The sequence below is a fragment of the Rhinolophus sinicus genome, chromosome 1 (assembly GCF_057876585.1).
Source record: "Rhinolophus sinicus isolate RSI-liver-muscle chromosome 1, RSI-T2T, whole genome shotgun sequence".
In the NCBI taxonomy this organism is placed as follows: domain Eukaryota; kingdom Metazoa; phylum Chordata; class Mammalia; order Chiroptera; family Rhinolophidae; genus Rhinolophus; species Rhinolophus sinicus.
Window position 1 is genome coordinate 86,802,600 of NC_142501.1, and position 20,998 is coordinate 86,823,597.

Here is a 20,998-nt window from a genome sequence, read left to right on the forward strand (position 1 = left end):
TAGTGAATCCCTAAGATACTGCCTCACTCAACTCACGTACCATAGGAGGCTTTATCAGCAGCTGAACATTAAGGGAGCTGGAAGGTGGCAGAAGGCCTCAGGGCATCCTGGCTTTTTGCAGAGCTACCCCAGGCCTGGTACTGGTGGCAGACATCCTCAGTTCACAGTGTGGCCTCTCTCGTGTGCCTCCAGGTTTAGCACAGGCAGCAAACAACCATGGATCACTTTGTAGCTCCTACCAGGTAGTCCCCAACTGGTCACAGGAAGTGGGTGACCTGGGCCTGCACCAGAGCCTTTCCAAGAGGCCCCAGAACCAACATCCATGGAGGTTGGCTTCAGAGCACATCCAATTAGCCCCACAAGCAACAAACACAAAGGAGAGTCTCAGCAGGTACCAGAGCCCACTGGGATGAATCCCACTCATGGGGGTAAGCCTCTTGAACAGCAGCCTGTCTACTGTGGATGTGGCCAAATCCCACAGCCAGTCAGTCTAAGGGTCAATACAACCCACTGATGTGCCAATAGCAATCAAGGCTCAATTGTAATGGAAGGACACAACTCACACAAGGGACACTCCCAGAGCACCAGGAGCAGATGAGCAGGGAGACTGTGCCACTGGGCTCCACAGGACACCTACTATATAAGGCCAAATGGCCAAGATTGGGAGACATAGTAGATCTACCTAATACATAGAAACAAACACAGAGAGGCAGCCAAAATGAGGAAACAAGGAAATGTGTCCTAAATGGAATAACAGTAGAAAACTCCAGAAAAAGAACTAAACGAAATGGAGGTAAGCAACCTACCAGAAAAAGAGTTCAAAACAATGGTTATAAGGATGCTCAAGGAACTTAGTAAGAATTTCAACAAAGAGATAACAAGCATAAAAAAGGACACATACCATAAAAAAGAACCAGTCACAAGAATACAGTAACTAAAATGAAGAATGCACTAGAAGGAATTACTAGCAGACTAGATGAAGCAGAGGATCGAATCAGTAATGTAGAAGACAAAGTAGCAGAAAACACACAGCAAAAAGAAAAAAGAATCCCCCCAAAAATGAGGATAGTTTAAGAGACCTCTGGGTCAACCCCAAGCATAACAACATTCACATCATAGGGGTACCAGAAGAAGAGAGAAAACAAGAGATTGAGAATCTATTTGAAGAAATGATGACTAAAAACTTTCCTAACTGGTGAAGGAAAGTCCGGAAAGTGCAAAGTGTCCCAAACAGGATGAACCCAAACAGGCCCACATCGAGACACATTATAATTAAAATGGCAAAGTTTAAAGACAAAGAGAGAATCCTAAAAGCAGCAAGAGAAAGGCAACTAGTAACTTATAAGGGAGCTCCCATCAGACTGTCAGCTGATTTCTCAAAAGAAACTTTGCAGGCAAGAAGGGATTGGCAGGAAATATTCAACATGATAAAAAGAAACATGATACAACCAAGACTACTCTACCCAGCAAGGCTATCATTTAAAATCGAAGGACAGATAAAGAGCTTCCCAGACAAGAAAAAGCTAAAGGAGTTCATCATGACCAAAACAGTATTACAGAGATTTCTTTAAGACAGGGGGGACAAAATCAAATTATAAATAATAAAATGGCAATAGCTACATATCTATCAACAACTACTTTCAATGGAAATGGATTAAATACTCCAATCAAAAGATATAGGAGGGATGAATGGATAAGAAAACAAAACCCTTACAATGTGGTGGCTACAAGAGACTCACTTCAGATTGAAAAACACACACAGACAGAAAGGGACGGGAAAAGATATTTCATGAAAATGGAAACAAACAAACAAAAAGGCTGGGGTAGCAATACTTATACCAGTCAAAATAGACTTTAAAACAAAGGCCATAAGAAGAGGCAATGAAGGACCGAGTAATCCCACTTCAGGGTATAACCCTAAAGGCTACTTCGAGGGGATATGTGTATCCATATGTTCATTGCAACATTGTTTACAATGGGCAAGGTGTGGAGGCAGCCTGGGTGTCTGTTGATGGATGAATGGATAAATAAGAGGTGGTACATATATACAATGGAATATCGCTCGGCTATGGAAGGGAATGGGTTCTTGCCATGTGCGGTGTCATGGATGGAACTGGAGGGTGTTGTGCAGAATAGAATATATATATCAGACAGAGAAAGACACATGCAATGTGATTTTTCTTATATGTGGAATCTAAAAACAAAATTATCAAATGAAACAGAAACAATCTCATAGATACAGAGAACGTTTTGATGGTTGCTAGATGGGAGGGGTGTGCGGGTGCAGGTGAAAAAAGGGGAAGGAATTAAGAAGTACAAATTGGTTGTTACACAGTAATCATGGGAATATAGGGTATAGCATAAGAAATATAGTGAACAATATTGTAATAATTATGTATGGTGTCAGATGGGTACTATATTTATTGGGGTGATTTTTGGGAAGAAGGTTGGAGGGCGGGATGAAAAAGTTGATGAGATTAAGAAGTACAAATTGGTAGTTACAAAATAGTCATGGAGATGTAAAGTATAAAGAATATAATCAATAATATGGTAATAATTATGTATAGTGCCAGGTAGGTACCAGACTAGTCAGGGGGATCTCTCCTTAAATTATATAAATGTCTAACCACTATGCTGTACACCTGAAATTAATATAAAATAATATTGAATGTCAACTGTAGTTGAAAAATTTTTAAAGGGGGAAAAGGGCGAAGGGGAATAAGAGATCCAAATTTCCAGATGTAAAACAAATAAGTGACGGGGATGTAATGTACAGCATGGGGAATATAGTCAATAATATTGTGATAGCATAGTACGGTGTCAGATGGTTGCTGGACTTATCATGGTGATCATTTCTTTAGGTACATAACTGTTGAATAACTATGGTGTACCCCTGAAACTAATATGATATTGTAATATTGTTAACTTTATTTTTAATATAAAATCTTTAAAAAAAGAAATGTTCAAACCTGTAGAGAAGTTTTATAAAAGTTTATTTGAGCCAAAATGACGATATCACTGGGAAGATCTCAAATGCTCCAGAGAATGACAGTATTGCAGTTTCTGTTATACATTTGGAATTAAAGGGGGAACATAAGGAAAATTACATGAAGGTGGGAGAAAGCAAGGTACAGGATAGTTAACAAGACTATCTTTTCCCTTGAGGGTGGTTATGCTTCCAACGGATCTAAAAAAGAGGCATTTCAAAGATATGTTGACCAAGATGCACAAAAAATCATGGACAGGGCTTGCTAAGGCAAAGATAAACCTTTCATAGGCCAGGGGCGTGACTACTCACCATAACCTGCCCAGTTCTGAATTTATGATTGGATCACCCTGTGAGGTCACTTTCAGTAAATGCATTTGTACATACCCCCAAAGTGAAAATGAAATTCCTGAGCACCTAAGGACAATTGTTTGTGGAGGAGCCAGGCTGAAATTAACTCCAAGCGAGACCTGAAAAGGAACCCAGAAATGCTTAGGGAAATGGTGTGAACTGCACTATGGCAAAGGTAGTGATTGGTCAACTTGCAATTGTCCCCCTCTGTGAGACAATGTGTTTGGGATAAATAATGTTATGTCATTATTTGGTGACTAGTTTTCTACATCATTCACTAGTTATCAGGCATATATTTAACAAATACCTAATAACTAGCATTTGATGAGAGCTCACCAGGTGTCTTGTTCCGTGCCCTGCATTAGCTCATTTCACTATCACAGCCATTCTTTGTGATAAGGGAGTATTATTTTAATCTCTATTTTAAAGGTGAGAAAACTAAGAGCTAGAGAAGTTAAATCATTTGCTCAAAAGTCACACAGGTGAAATCAGAACACAAGCTCAGTTCCAGCTGACTCCAGAGGTCTCACTCTTAACTAGTGTGCCACGCTACAGGTTAAAGAACCTGGTTTGCTACTGGACTTCCAGTATTTTGTTTTGTTTTGCTTGTTTTGTTTTTTAGGCCCATCCTTAATTGGCTTGAACCCTGGAGGGGTTCCATTGCAAATCCTTTGAACCCTACCAAACTTTCTTTAGGCCCTAGTTCTAGACCTATTTGGAACAATCTCTAGGGAAACTTTGGGGACAAACTGAATTTTTCTTTCATTTAGCTGATGATTGTAAGTTTTACTTTTCTCACCTGCCTGGTATTAATAACAAGACTGTGTTCTTGATATTTTTGGAATAAATTATAAATATGCTTAGTCCATAAACACTATAAAATGCGGTGTGGAAACTGACCGGGAGCGTCCCAAAGTTAACATGCTCTAAATGTACAATGTAGGCATTTACACTTACAAGATTATTGAATAAAATATTCTAAAGCAAAATGATCTCAATAAACAGCTGGGAGGCTTTTTCTAAAAGTCTGAATCTTAAAGTCTAGATTGGATGATACTGAACCATTTGCTCATTAGCTCTTAGGAGAAAGAAATTAAAAAGAAAGGGAGTTTATTTTTTCCCCTTAGGGCCAGTTTTCTTGTAGGAACCCAAAATTTTGACCTAATTAGTCATTAAATGAATAAACGAACAACTGAATTAATGTCTAAATGAATGAACACGCTCCTCTGTCATTTATACTTTGCTTAGTTCATTTTTTTCCCAAGGAACACCGTTTTCTTTCCCTCTAATCCATCAATACTGTCCTCGCTCATAAAACTGCACTCGTCTCAGAGAACTACTTTTTGATGATTAAAAGATAAATGTAATGAGATTCAGAGATCTGCATTCAGAAATTTATTTTTAGTACTTCTTTTGTTTGCTGTGATTCCAGGAAGAAGTCTCCAAGTTACGAAAATTAAAATAACCAATTAAATTTAAAAGCAAACAGTTGTGTTCCCCATATACATGAGTTTATGGTTGAACTCCATACAAAAATGTTCATTGTCTTTCCCCTAAATCCTTTGAATGTTAATTTATCCAAGTCTTATAGTTCCCCCATTTACTCCCACGTGCCAATTCCATGTACTATTCATAAAATGAAGCAGGAGCAAAAAGTTGATGCTTCAAAATGAGGACATACTGACTTTTCCCCATATTTATTTCACCCAAGCAGAAACATCCAAATGCTGACAAAAAGACCAGAAAATGCCGTGTGATTGAGAACTGCATCTCACATGTACCTATATTTTTTAAAATAATGTTTGTGTGGCAGAGTGCTATATATCTGTGTTTCTGAATTTTTGGAAACACAGCCCTAGGAAATGTGAAATATAATTATGTCTCCTAATTTTGATGAGACTTGCTTTGGTAAATGGCTAGAAATAAATTCAAAATGTGATTGAAAGCCAATTTTTGCTGTTTTAAACAATGCAACATTCAATCAAATTAAAAGTTGGTTTCAAAAGAAATGTCATTCTCCTTTGACTCTCATAAAACACACACACACACACACACACACACACACACACACACACACACTCACATATACGCCCTGGAGAATACTTAGTAAGAGCTAAGCTCTAAAATTAAATAATCTATAGAAAATACAATGATGCACCTGAAAATAGTTTTCATTCCCTCCTTTGTGTGAAATTCAATTACATAGAAAGCAAACAAATGGAGCAAACAATGAAAATGATACATGGGATTTTTTTTCAATTACTATAAACTGCACTCTCTAAAACAAAAAGACCATTTATGTAGTAATTACGTCTAATGATGTACGTTGTTCTCCTGTCAGGCTATTTCTGATTTAAAAGATGCTTTCTCTCCGAGTCTCACACCACTAAACCCAGTCATTAACTCCTTTATAACGAGAAACTATCTCTTCCCATAAATGCAAACTTAATGTTGCTCTTATCTTGATCCTTCTATTAAAAAAGAAACTTCAAACTTTGACAATACTAAGTAAGTCTCAATACAGTATTTACATTTTTCTGGGCATGCTTCATTGAGCCTACTATGACCATTGTAAGGCAGCAAAAATGAAAAGTATGACATCTCACTGCTTTAACTAATGTGTTGTTTTAGAATTTCAAAAAAGCTACTCTGATATACAAATGCAGCCTTCATAAAAATACCAAAACATACATCTACGAAGTTAATCTTCTAGAAAATAAAATACTAAAATTCTTCTTTGGATTCCTTTAAATAGCAATCTCTTCTTCTATTTAAAAGATGATTCAAGAACAATTAAAATTTTGTTCCGGGGCCGGCCCAGTGGCTCAGGTGGTTAGAGCTCCATGCTCCTAACTCCGGAGGCTGCCGGTTCGATTCCCACATGGGCCAGTGGGCTCTCAACCACAAGGTTGCCAGTTCAACAAAAAAAACCCACAGCAATCATTAAAGACTACATTTAAAGAAATTCAATATAGTCCAAAAAAAACTAATAAAATAATCTATTAAAAAAGAAAAAAAAAAGATATTAAAAAAAAAAAAATTTTTTTGTTCCAAAGGAAAAAAAAACCTAATTTAACACAACTCTGGATAACACATGTCCAGGAGAATGACAGCAAGAGAGATGTGCTTAATTTCAAAGTGTGTGCATGAATATTTTATACATATTTTATGAGTATATAATGTGTATATTATATATAATATATATATATATATATATATATATATATATATATATACTATATATTATATATAATATTAAGTGAAAGGACTTCAGTCTAAATGGAACAAGAGGGTATGAAATGGAGACTCTCATACATGCTCCCACAGAATGGAATTTAAGAACTGAGAGACTGATTCTCCTTAAATGTCTGATTTACAGAAGACCAATGAACATCCGCCAAAAACCTCTCCCCACCCTCAAGCCAATGAACTTACTGCTTGGACTCTGGCTGGATTCCCCTTCTTTGAACTCCTTGCTCATGAATACAGCCCATCCCAAGCCCTCAATGAACTTGCCTGGAGATTGCTACAGCATGCATTTCCCAAATTGCAATTCCTCTGCAATTGAGTTCCCAAATAAACTCAATTTCCAGTCATTTGACCTTGCCTTAGTCTACCTCTCTATTTGTGTTGAGAATTATGTATATGTCACTGTCCAAACCTACATCATTTAGGCTTGAATGGATAATGTAAGATAGGACTTAGTACCGATGCCCTGCTCCCCCAGGTAGATTTAATTATTTCAGTAGGGAACAATCCTTGAGCCACAAGAAACTTAAATATCAATGACAAGCTGGTGGTGACATTTCAAGCTCTTCTGCCACCTTCAAAACAGACTCCACCCCCCCTTCTCCCACATTGCAAAACAGTACTATATATTTGTGAAAGCTTTGGAGTTCCACCCATATACCCCTGAGGTGATGGGATAACCAGATGACAGACCTCACCCCCTGCCAGTCCTCTTTCTGGAGACAACGTGGTATGAGGGAGAGCACTGGGCTTTAGAGTAAGACAAACCTGGGATCCAACCCATTTGTTAATATTGAGTCCTGGGCTAGTTGCTTTATATCTCTCTGAGCTTCACGTGTCCTCATCTGTAAATGAAGAAAATAAAACCAGCTTCCAGGGTTGTAGTGAAGATAACATATGTACAGCTTCAGGCAGACTGATGACAGAGAAAGGTAGGCATGAGGGAAAACCCTCCTGCTGGGGAAAGTAGGACAGCCTCCAACGTTTGCAGTGGAAGGAAGTATTTGAGAGATCTCTGAAAACTTTGTTTCGGGCAAATCCTGAACATCACTACTGAGGAAGGGCATTGTTTTGTTCATGCATTCATTTATCTGTCAGGTACACATTTCTGAAGTTCTTATCGAGGCTGGCAAGTTATGTAACTAACTAGAACTCTAAGGCACAGTGCTATTGCTCTGGTGAAAGGGTGAAGGGGCAGTTGAAGAGGACAGTCAGGAAGGTCCTGAAAACAAGAGGGTCCATTTCAGGGCCAGTCACATATGGTCAGAGAGGGTTGAGGAGAAGGACATTGCAGGGGAGTTTCGGGTCATATGTGAGTGGTTCATACCAGTCTCTCTAGGAATATGCGGTAGAGAGCAATTGCACCACCTCTGGAGACCTGCCAGGTGTCCTCCCAGACCCCCATCGCTGTATCAGGGACTCAAAGGGAAGCGGTCTGGGAAGTGGGTGCATTCAGGCCACACGGGGTTCCAGGCCTCCCTCCAGATTAGCTGGACCTTCACAAAATGAATGGCCTTAAACACCACCAACTTGAGAGGACAGTTTAGTTAGAAAGGAGAACCTGTGAGGGAGTAGAGAAAGTTTTCTGTTAGTATATCCTTCCAGATAGGATGAGGGCATCAGATTCATTGCATATTAGATAACATGGGTAACCAGTCTAAAAGTTTCAAACATAAATTACAGTAGATCGATGAATAATAAAGTGATGGGTTCTTCTGTCTGATTGTATACATTCCTGATTGTGGTGATGATGGTGATAAAATAATAGTAATAATGATGATCAGTAGTAATAATAATAATAGCAGCTAGTATATCCCGGGTATTTCTTATGTGTCCGACACAATTTAAGTGCTTAGCATTTAACTTTTACAACCCACAAGACAGACAATATTATTATCCCCACTTTACAAATGAGCAAACTGAGAAACTGAGAGGTTAAGTACAACTAGCTGAAGACCACACAGGTAGTAAGTGGTAGAGCTGGGTTTCAGACGCAGAAATGCTTACAACTCCAGAACCTACATTTTCTCCTACTGCCTCTGTGCTTACTGACTCTTAAACATTTCTGTAGACATTTCAAAAACACAAATTTATCAAATTGCTATTTATTTATTCATCTCTATTAAAAAATGTATTACTAACATTTGCTATAACAATGATAATTTTCTACATCTTAAGAGTTTTAGGTCCCAAAGGGACCTCTGAGGTGACTTTAATCAACCCCCTCAATTCTACAGATAAGGAGCTAAGCTATTCCAAGTCCAAGTGAGCTGTAAGTAAAATACCTCTTAAAAATATTAGACAAAACGGACCTCTCTGTATGTAGTTGATGATGATGGTGATCATTACAATTTGAAATAAAATGACAATGTACTAACAAGACGGTATCAGCCTGCCCTAGGATTTGACCCAAAAGGTTGGGATGTCTTCAAACCTCACTTAGTAACTTTGTTGCTGGACAACATGGCAAAAAGCAAGTGGCTGCTTGGATCTCCTGTGATAATTCTTAAAATATCAAAGGGAGGTCCTGGTTGAAAGGTACCCTTAATGGATTTTTATTTAAAAACCTGGTCATCCAAAACCGAATTTAATTTTGGCCTCAAGCAGAAGTAAAGCCTTTCTAAAAGTCATTGAAAACAAAAGCATTGCCCAAAAAGCAAAACATTGGCAAAACCAATTACAGAACAAGGCCAATGTCAATCACTATAGCATAAAACCATCTGCTAAAAGTAACAGAAAGTTTGGCTTATGGCTTTTTTCCCTGATTTATTTTTATCCTCCCATCTTGAATAAGATCATTTTCACCCCATAACCAATTTATTGTCATTTGGAAATTCAGTTTTTTTAAGACGAGACCATTTATTTCCACCATAAAATGACAAAATTAAAAGTTCCTCAGAAGAAAAAGTCATCAACCTCATTAATAAAAAAAATACAGATTAAAATGAAATACCATGTTTACAGTATGAAACTGACCAAAATCAAAGACTTTTTCCCCCCAATTCTCAATGTTGGGGGTGTGGAAAACAAGCTTACGTGATGTTCTGACAATACTAAGAAATAAACTAAGGCAGTCTTTCGGGAGGCCATTTGGTAATATCCCTTAAAATGTGCTTTTTTTTTTTTTATGTGCATTTATTTGACACAGCAATTCCACTTCTAGGAATGTAACCTCATGTGCAAAGACTTACCTACCTATAATGAGATTGATAACAGGGATGTTTATAATAGCAAGGAAGGAAGGCAGAGAGGAAGGGAGGGAACTTAAAAAATCAAAATGTCCATTGATAGGAACTGGTTAAATATATAAATATGGGGCAGTGCATTCATAAAAAGCAATATTATTTTTGCACTAAAAGTGATATTGTGGATAAATACTATTGAAACGAAAATCATTCACATAACGTCCGTAGGTTGTTTTTTAAAAAAACAGAAAATTCTTTGTAACTGTATGCTTGCATTTATGTGAAGTTCAAGAACAGGCAAAACCAATCAGAAATCAGATTGGTAGTGACAGAAATCAGAACAGGGCTTGCCTGGCAGGGCGGAGAGCAGGCGGAGAGAGTAAAGACTGATTTGAAAAGCGCTAAGGGAACTTTCCAGAGTGAGGAAAATGTTCTCACCTTGACTACGGCTTGAGAGAGGAGGGATACAGGATGTGTATACATTTGTCAAAACTCATCAAAATGTCCACTTAACGTCTATACTTCCCACTTCATGTAAATTATACCTCAGTTTAAAAACAGAATCTCTAACCACACAACACCATTTCAGTATTATAATAAAAACAATGTTTGTATACATACATGCAGAAAAGGATTCGGAAAGGATTTTGGGGTGATGGAATTATGGGTATTTTTCCTTTCGTCAAAGAGCCTCCCTTGCTCCTAATCCGGATATTACCTCCCTTTCCTCACGGTGGTGTGTGGATTACCAGGCATCACAGACCCATCCCAGGGTTCAGCGCCGTACTTTGCAGAGGTCCTTCATGGGGGGCACTCGCTGGTCGTTTCCTCTCCCAGACAGCTTCAAACGCCAAAGTTACACCAAAAAATTGGCTATTTTGAGACATGGCTTTAAGTAGATTTTATTTATAGAATCCAAATCCCTCTCAGATCCAGGGCAGAAAGCTTCAAATTACCGAAGGCAATGCAGATGCTGATGGTCTGAGAAGTTTCTTCGCACATGTCCTACCAAGTTTCTAAGAATGGTTTTGCCATTAGTTCCAACCCCATAAGCAGCCCAGCCCAGCCCCACCCCCTCCAGTAGCCCCATTACAGGTAAATCAGCTGGGCTTCATGGAATAGGGAAGCCTGCTGTGCCAGCTGTGCTCACGGCCAAGGCTGGGTAGCTGCCACCTCTTGCTGGTTAGCAGCTCGCGTTCACACGCAGACCACCGCTCTCAGCCTGAGCTGCAGGTGGGTAACTCTGCAGGCACAATTACCTACCAACAATAACAACACAAACAACCAGAGGGCAGTTAGTTGATGGGTGGGAGAGGGAGGGCGTAGTCACAAGGAGATGAGACATAATTACATTCCTCCTCCTTAAAATCCCTCAGGATGGATACAGATTGAGAAGTGAGATAGGTGGCAACAAGTCAGAACAGAAATCCAGCTTTTCCTTGGATTACAGCCAAAGAAGCTGATGAACAAACAGTGCTAAGAGAAGCTTGAACCCAACAACCTGCTTGGATCTGGACCAGGGGTGAAGCCCAATGCCCCAGGCCCACTGGACAGTTTGCCAGAAATGTCCCACTGTACAAGCAGACTTAGCTGGTCTCAAATGGACATCCTTTCATTGCCCCACCCTGCTACTTCTTTCGCAAAGCGCCCATCTCAGGGATGACACACCAATCCACCCCTTTACCAAAGCAAGAAGCTGGATGCCTTTTAGACCTCCTTCTGCTGCATCCTCCACATCCGATCAGTTACCAGGTCCTGTAGGTTCTGTCTTCTAAATCCCTTTCTGATCAGCCTTTCCCTCCAGTTCATGTCACGGACTGTCACAAAATCTATTCTGCTTTACTGCCTGAATGACCTTCCTAGATTGCAAATCTGATCACGCCATGGGCCTACTCTAGTCCTTTCATGCTCTCCATTGTCTTCCCAGAGCTTTCTTGAGACAATCTCAAATGCCTTCACTACCAGGGATTTAAATATGTGAAGTCACAGGGTTTAATATAGCAAAGTAAGAGGCAGTGTGGACGTGAAGACCTGTCCCATTGAAAGGCATTCAGACCTAAAACCGTTTTAAAACTGTCGTCTCTTGGTCCACACCGTGGAGTCCAAACTCTCAGGCCCTCATCTAAGTCTGTGATGTACCGGATGCCTGGTTGTTGGTCTTGTCTTCAGCGCGTCTCAGCAGGTAGCTTTCGTTTTTCTGAAGATTCACACAGCAGTGTCTTTGCACATGGTCTGCTGAGCCTGGGCCTCTCCTCTCTCTCTACCTCGCCTGGAAACTCTTTAAAGACCTCCACTGCGAGCCTTTCCAGAGCCCCAGGGACAGCTGGACCCTGGACGTATATCTGTTACTGTTCTTCTTTCTCAGCTTGCAGATATGTATTTCTCCTTCCCTACTAGACTACTTGGGGGATTTGTCTTATAACTTCACAAATTATATATATGTTACAAAATAAACAGCAAAGGGAAAATTTCCTAGAGACAGCACCCCCCCCCCAACATTTTAAATAAGATGGAGAAAACACTGTTTGCATCACAGAATACATTTTTTTAAAAAAATTCTGGTTGTCCTTTAAGAGCTAATGGAGATTGAGGGGGGCCTCCAAGTATGTACTACTCTATGTCCCTACACAGCTTCTGCCCACTAAACCTTTATTGAGCATGCTATTGCAACAATCTTATGCCAGTAAAGCTGCTTTGGGCCTTGATCAATTTCACAACATGTTAATAGGGTAATATTAATCATCATTGTGAATTTTCAGTGTTCAAAAGAAAGAAAGAAGAAACTGTTACATGCTCCAGTGCTTTTGAAAAAGTCACTCTAAGAAATAAAAGGAAACACCACTCTACTCCCACAACTGGGTCACAAGCTCCATTGGCTGAAGTCGTTGAGTGCTCAGTCACATGAAATAGTTTTATTTCTCAGAACTTGTCCAAAGGGATCTCTCCTGCCTGCAGAGATAGAAGAAGTAAGGAAAAAAGAATCTTTCCTATACCTTTAAGTTTGACCAGCCTCGTTTGTTCCTCCCTCCGTGTCCATTGATTTGAGCCATCGGGGAGGTACAGGAATACAATGGGAAGTTGGAAGGGAAGAGATAGTGAAGGATGAAGGGGAGGTCAGTAAAGGAGACTGTGGAGGTATCTACGCCTGTAGAGGCTGAGGTTAAATGAAGTCCACCACAAAGCTACAGTAACCTCACCACTTCCTACTTTGCACACTCACAGGCTGAGCTCTAGGTCTGACTTAAAGTTGAGTGGCCCAGAGTGAACGCATTTGTTATATACCATTTCCTCCCAGAATATTACATATATTTTTTATCAAGGTTGGGATGATAAGTGCTTTTATTCTTATTAACAAAAGGGAAAGCAATGTACTTGATTTGGGCTGGAAAAAAAACCCACAAAGAGATTCCATTCTGATCTAAAAATGAACATGCTCATGATAGAAAATCGGAAAAATGCAGATCTTTACATAATTGAGACTATATTATTCGTACACTTAAAAACGAATTTTGTAACAAGCTCTTGCCTTGCTTTTAGAAACTGCTGTAAGCATTGTTTTTAGAGTTACAAAGTACTCTATGCGAATATATTGTAATTTATATAACCATTTCTCTACTATAGGCATTTAGATTTTATCAAACATGTTTTGGAATAATAACATATAGACTTAAACCTTTTAAAAGCTCTCAATACTAGCAACGAGTGAGTGAGAACTCTACAAAGAAGGTAGAGGCAGCAGCAGAAGAAAAGGTCAGGAAGTATTTTAGTCATTGGTTTTCTTTAGCCAAGAAAAACAGGTACAATATCACCAAATTATGGACAAAAGCAGGAAATACTCTCAAAATTTCTCAAGAATAAAGTATTTCTTAGGTCTCTGTTGACTTGAAACAGGTTCTAGGAAGGCCTGGGGGGGTTGGGGGAAGCAGTGTTGAATGAGGAGCACAGAAACTCGAGAAGCAGTATAAAGACTTGAGCAGTGGTATGAAGACCGAAGTCGGGAAAACAAAACACAAGTTCTTTATGTGACATCTAACAGAGTTTTCCACCCACTGCAGCTTTTGTTGGTGACTAGACTCTGTCTGATATGCTTGCCACAATCCTTAAATCTTGGAGGAACGCTTTCTTAAACAAAGAACTTTAACAACCAGTTGTTAACAGTAATCTTCTACTGAGTGTCATTTCGCCAACTCTTTCATCTATTTGCATGCTCTTTAGACTTTACCAGCAACAGAGTTGGTGACCAGATAGCCTTTCACAGAATCCACATGGATGGAATCACCACTGTGGGAATGCTTTCAAAAAGTGACAGAGAATTTAGAGTGTTCCTAAAACTCAATTTCCCTGGATTTCTGGGGCAATCTGGGGGAAAACACAATATATGTATCACTATACTTTCATTTGATTCTCACTTTAATGAATTTTTTCCTTAGAAAGGTTACCTTAAATTTTTGAATTCGTTCTACATGCTTTGCCCGAAATGTTTCCCATGATTTATTGTCACAGTTTGTCTTCACAAAACCCTGAGAGACGGGTAGGGCAGTTATTATTATCTTCAGTTCAAGACAAGAAAACAGATGAAGATAGTAAAGGTGCTGCCACCAGAAGCCAGATGTCTTGTCTTTTGGCCCAGTGTGCCGTCTACAGACTGTCCCAGTGGCTTTGGCAGGTGGCATTGTTAGCGTCTATGGGGACATGGCTGTACTTCTGTGATCAGATGTCTCAAAACAGTTTTGTACTTGTTTCAAATCTGCATACAAACCCTGAGTATTTTCCTGAAGCATGCATAGATGTGTTTGTCTTGAAGCATCTCCAAGTTTCTTTAAATGTAGATTTTAAAATGTATTATTTAATTGACCTACATAGAAGTAGAAATCAAAGATAATTTTAGCACTCATTTTTCCAAATAGTTAAAAGGGACAAAGACAAATCTTTACAGACAGTAACATTTGAAAAACTATGGTTGAGATTTAAATGGCAAACAAAACTAAGAAATGCAAGTGTGTCTCTTAAACGCAGATAAATCTACACTGTGTGTGGTTTAAATAAGTGAATATTTATCTTAACATTGCCAAACTCTGTCAAATAAGGTAGAAAAACACTTTTTTTTGATGACTACATTAGATATACAAAAGCTCAGCCTGAAAAATTCATCAGTGGAAAATGCATTGGTATATGGACATTTGCCTTTTTAAGCTATGTGACTTTTCTATAAAACTGGAATGTACAAGACTCTTGGAGAAGATACAACTGAAATAGAACACATCTTCCACATATCATACTTTAATGTATTATTGACTCTCTTTTTTAAAATGGAAGAAAATGTGATACTGAAAGCTACTTTCATTAGGGGTGTGTGTGTGTGTGTGTGCACGTTCACCTGTGTGCACAAGTGTGTTACTGTTATTGACGAGAAGTTTCTAAGAGCCTCTGAATGTGGTTATAATTGGTACTTACTGAGTTTAATACTTTATACTGCTATACTGCCTTGTATTGTTTCATGAAAAGACTGTAAGTACCTTGAGGTTAAGAACTCTGTCTTCTATTTCTTTTGTATCCTCCACAGTACCTGCCACAATGTTTGCAATGAATTTAAAGAAATTAATTCATCCATTGTTCCAAGACAACTAGTCCTCCTAACCAGCTGATCTTGAAATAAATTGTTCTTATTTTCTAAACTGTAAAACTAAATGTTAATGTTATTGTTTTGTGGAATATCGTGACCCTACAATAATCTGCATTTCTATGATATGGTTGTATTATTGTGAAAAATCATCCTTTTTTGTTCTTGCTTCCTGGAGATTTTTAAAGTCGCTGATATAATTTTATAAATACAGTGAATAGGAGTAAGTGAGAGAAAGCAGGGAGGCCATCATCCCTGGATCTTGTGTAGATTGATTCTAAGGGTGATTTCCTTAGGAAAGAAAGTAGAAGTCACCATACAGTTACACTAACCCATACTGGAATACACCATTGCTACTGGAAAACTTGTCTTACCCAAAGCCAAAGTCAATTCCTTTTCATGCAAGAGGTATTTACTAAGGCCACTTTTGTGGTGTTCCTTCTGTTCCTCTTCCCAGTTGCAGACAGTTTGGTCCCTCCATGTGGATGCTGAGCTTATCACCTGCTCCACAACTGTAACATCTCATTCTTGAATCCTGCACCTGGATTGTTGACAGTGCCACCTGATTCCAGCTTTGACCCTAACTTTCTAAAAACAGATCAGACTCCTATTGGCCTTGTGTGGGATTTACAGGTCTATCCAGTGAGGTAGTGGTTCTTAATCCTTTTGAAGGGTTCCTCGAAAATGTACGAAAGCTATTAATTCATCCCCTCCAAAACATGTATATATGCACACAAACAAAAAACGTACATACAATTTCTAACCATTCTCCAATGCTTGGTAGTCATGAGTGTGTACAACTTATATTCTAACAGAGGAGATCCACGTCCATGGCCCCATAAAAAACAGAACATTTCTCGTCTTTCCCTCTGCTGCTTCTCTCCAATTTCCCTAAAGGTTTACAACGTCAACAACAATCAACTCATGGCCTATCTAGTTTCCTGCACAGTCCCACCCATCTTCCCTGCTTCAACAATCCAGATTATTTTTGAAGGAAATCTCAGACATCAAGTCACTCCAGCTCTGAATATTTTATTAGGTTGGTGCAAAAGTAATTGTGATTGAAAAGGTTAAAAAAAAAAATTGCAAAAACCACAATTACTTTTGCACCAACCTTATATAGTATGTATCTCTAAGAGGTAAGGACTCCCCTTTTTAAACATTAGCGCAGCCCCCAAAAGAAGTAACAATAGCTGCTTAATATCATAAAATATTCAGTCAGTGTTAGCATTGCCTAATTGTCCTATAAATGTCCTGTTTGTTCGAATCTATTTTTTTTTCTTTTCCAACATAATTTGGTTTCAAAAAGAATTTTTATAGTGATATAATATCTCCAATGCCAGAAACATTGTATAAAGCAATGTCTATGTTATTAGGTACAATCAAGTTTGTTTCTGGAATAATTGCATCATCCAAACACTTGAGAATCCTGTAGCTTTCCCAAATCTAACTTAACCTTACAGCTAGTAGGCTGGAATCTAGATCAAAACAAGGTCCTTACATTGCGATTGATTAATATGTCTCTTACAAACATTTTTTGTGTGTCTTTATTCTCACACAAAAATGCCAAATCGTTATGTAGCAAAAACAACCCTCTCTGAATGAAGCAGGAGTGCAAAACGCTGTCCTGAAGATGTTGGTTAAATGTTAAGTCATTGCCTTTTCTGAGAAGATAACCACTTAACATACACCTTTCCCAAAACGATAAAGAAGGAAAGGAGGAACTGGGCTTCCTGGTAAACATTTTTAGCAGCCACAGAGAGCCACATACAAACATGGTACTTGTGAAACAAAGTGCACTGCAGTAAGTAGGAACTGGGGAAATAGAAAATGAGTTGTGACTCTGAATTATTATTTATTTATTTCAATGAAAGAGAAGTTTATAAACAGCCAAAGCAAACAGTCTGCTTTTAGAGGTTGGCAAATGCTGGTTGGATTGATGAAGCCTTTAAATTAAGGTAAGGTTTTAATTTAACTTATGGCTTTTAGATTTTTCAAACCTTTCTTATGCCATTTAGTCTGCGCCTTAGGTAAAAGAAAAAAAATAATCCCCTTAGGTGCTATGAAATTAATCAAGACTTCTCACCGTAAGGAACGTCTCTTAAGGATCCCACCTTAAACACAGTTCCTTTTTGATTTCGCAATTGAAAGAAATCCCAGTGTTAGAATAGGACACACACAACAATAATACCATAATAATTGCCATGTAATTGGAAGAAGCAGGAGGAGCTCACAGCAATCCAGTTCAGGAGTTAAGAGCGTGGGCTGCAAAGAGAATGCTGTCCCCTGTTTCTTTGCCTGTAAAATGGGGACAATAAATAGTAGCTGCCTCATTGGGCTGCTGCTGGGATCATTCAAAGGAGATCATGAAAAGCACCCGGCACTGCCTAACACTCGGTAAAGACTAGCTTTGTTATCATTAAAAAGACGGGAAGGGATCACATATGTCATGATCAGTTTTACCAGAGAGAAGGAACTTACTTTATGGTAACATTGTGAGTCAGTTACAAAAGAAGGCGGCAAGCTCCCTGGACCCTATGACTGACTATCACACCGCCTCCCAGATACCCTGCTACATTGTTAAAAGAACGCTGGGAAAAGAAGTACCCTGCATGAGCAATATTCAACTGTCTCCCTGGCTGAGGTTCCAAATATTTGAAAATAGTACAAGAAATGGCTCTGCGTATATTAAGTTCTAGGTAAGACAATACTGTGGTAAGTGAACTAAACAGAGATTAACCTGAAATTGGACTCTGATCCCCAAGGGAACGGCCGGTGTAGCCCAGTCTTTACTGGCCCCACAGAAGAAAAACAAGCTTGCGTCTATGTCTATCTCAACTGTGATCTGGCTGGATATGATCTAAGCTTTGAACAGTGCCTAAGCACATTTCAGATGCATAATATGTGTTTGATTAATAGTAAGGAGGGAGCTGTGGGTTGGGGTGTGTACCTTCATACTGAGGAACTGACACAGGAAAATGAAGACCTAGCATTTATAATCCGGCCTTTGTCTCTATTCTCTCGTTTTAGTCAGACAAGTTTCCTTTTTTTGTTGGGTCCCTCTCAAATAATTGCAAAAACCTAATTAATTAATTAACAAAAAAGTGGAAGGGGAAAGGTGGTTATTCATAGCATTACAGCATTCTTCAATTTCAGTCATTTGTTGCAGAATTCCTTTTAAATTAAGACCTCCTCCCTGGGAGTATGAAAATTCATAGCCCTCCCAAGTGTCTGGTCCTCTCCAATACTCTACTCCTTAAGGAAAAGGAGGAGGAGGGGCGGTCTCCAATGGAAATTTCCTCATTAATAACATCTTATGTTCCTTTAAATGCTTTATAGTTTTAAAGAAGTTTCAGACCCACTGTGGTCTTGTACCAGATGGTATAAATCATATACTTATTTGAGAGGTGAGAAAGGCTACATATAGTAATTGGTACACGTGGGACCTGAACAAAAGATCTTTTCAACCAAATCCAATGGACTGGAAGCTGAAGCCAGTGGCCCCAGGCTCATACCCACTGGTGGTGTGCGGCTGCATTTCCTCCCCACAGCACGATGGGTCTCGTCATCTTCCTCTTTCCTCCTCAGTTAATTCTCATGCGTGCCTCATCTCATGCAATTACTAAAAGGAAAAGATTTGAGTGCAAACCAACGTTCAGTCAACTAGTATCAACTGAATGTCAGCTAGAAATCAGGCTGTTGGAGAGTTTTATGGAGAGAGAAACTTAATCTTCTTTGTCACTTCAAAAGACCACGGTGAGATTAATCACTTTTTCCGTTGGACCAATGAGCTAAAAAGAATATTCGCATATTAGACGTACTGGAGTTCCTCGCTAGATGTGTTCTGTCTCTGTCTGTAAATCTGGAAATAAACTTTAGTGGCTTCTATAAGAAAGCTAAGGCTTAGAAAATGTCTCTGCACTTGGTAAGATTTCTAATTGTGCTGTGGTAGAACCTCATTTCTTAAATTACTTACTCAACATTAACTATTGTACAATCTTGCATCTGCTAGGCTCTGGAGCTAAGAAATTGAGTTAGAAGCAACAGTCCTGAACCTAAAGGTCAGAGTCTAGGACAGGGAGACAGACCAGTGCACTGCTCTGAGCTCTCCAAGCCCTCCTTCCCGCCCCCCCCCCGCCCCCCCCCCCGGGGTGGGGGGTTGTTCTGAATGGTCAGGCCTCACAGCCCTCTGGTCCAGAGATGGACCCCAGCTGCCTCTACCCCATCTGCAGCCACACTGGCCTTTTTCTTTCATTTCTACAAACTCCCCTCGCTCCCTCCCCCACTGGAGCTCGCATAAGTCCTAGTTCCCTCAGCCTTGAAAGTTCACCAGGCTCTTCTTGGTTTATTTAAGCTCCTCCTCCTTTTAGCCCACAGCCACCGCACTGCTAGGATACCTCACGGAGCTTTTTAGGACTTGCAGATCCGGTCACATCTCCCTATGAAACTCTCTACCACCTTCAACTTTATCACATTTGTATTTTTATATGTACTTGTGTGATTGTTTAATATTTGACTATTTGCTCTCAGGTGCCTAAGATCCTGCAGGGGTGGGGGCAGGTTTTAGATGTCAGTGCCTGGCACACAGTAGGCCCTCCAGGAAGGAAAAAACGAACAGTCGTGCGGAGGGTGGGTATACGGGCACTCATTCCCACTTTTGCTTGACGAGTAGAGCGGTCACTAACTCACCGTGGGACCAGATTATGCATGAAGAGCTATATGTATGAAAAAAACAAAACCAAAAACGAACGCTTAGATGTGCCTGGACCTAAGCAGCCCGGGCTGGGCCTGTGTGGAGGGGGCAGGATGGATGCAGTGGATTAGCTTCATCAACACCTGGCCTCCTGGCTCCTATTTTAGCCCCTGTGTGACACACTGAAATCTAAAGGTTGTTTGTCCCAAGTCTCTGGGAGACTTTAAGCTCTCAGATAGCAGACATCCCATTATATTTAGTGTGGTGGCCCCAGCACCTGGCTGTGCCTGTTACTTAACATAATATACACCAGAAAAAAACACTTAGTAAAAATTAGGCATTGCCAGTATTAATGAATACATCTGAAGGATGGGACAAAGTGGGCGACGTTATCCACAGCTAACTCTTGAAAGAATACAACCACAGTTTTAAAAAAACGAAATTTTCCTTCTCCCTGTCCTCTGGAAAACAACAACAAAAACCCAATAAAATCTCTTAACCAACGTCTTCACCTTTCTAGGTCTTCACTCTCTTCTCTCCCCTCACTTGACGGGCGAATTCTGGACGTGTCTGCAGTCACTGCAGGGACCCTGCAATAGCTGCCAGGCCTCCTGGCATTCCCTGACCAGGATGCAACTTGGCTGAGGATGGATGTAGAGCCCCTGTCGCGGAGATGGCATTTAAAGTCCTCAAGGGGAAAGTCGCAGGATTTATAAACCGGGAGGAAGGCATCTTTGCCTCTTTCCACTCCACGGCATTTTAGCGGGGCACCGGCCATGTCACGCTCCGCCGAAGCCCCAGTCCCGGAACCCGAGGAACCCGAGCCACCCGTCTGCCGAGGCCCCGCCCCCGCCTGCCCTCCGCCGCCGCAACGGTCCCGGCACGCAGGCGCGGTGGCGCGCGCAAGCCGGCGC

At 39.9% G+C, this 20,998-nt stretch overlaps 1 long non-coding RNA gene across 1 annotated transcript; it reads right to left on the reverse strand.

Annotated features, from left to right (window-relative positions):
- Positions 1-2,976: 2,976 nt before the first annotated feature.
- On the reverse strand, positions 2,977-20,912 carry LOC148759107 (uncharacterized). The gene is made up of 2 exons (XR_016022506.1): positions 20,597-20,912; positions 2,977-19,013 (listed from the first exon to the last, which is right to left on the reverse strand). It is a non-coding gene; the product is annotated as an uncharacterized LOC148759107 (long non-coding RNA).
- Positions 20,913-20,998: the final 86 nt, after the last annotated feature.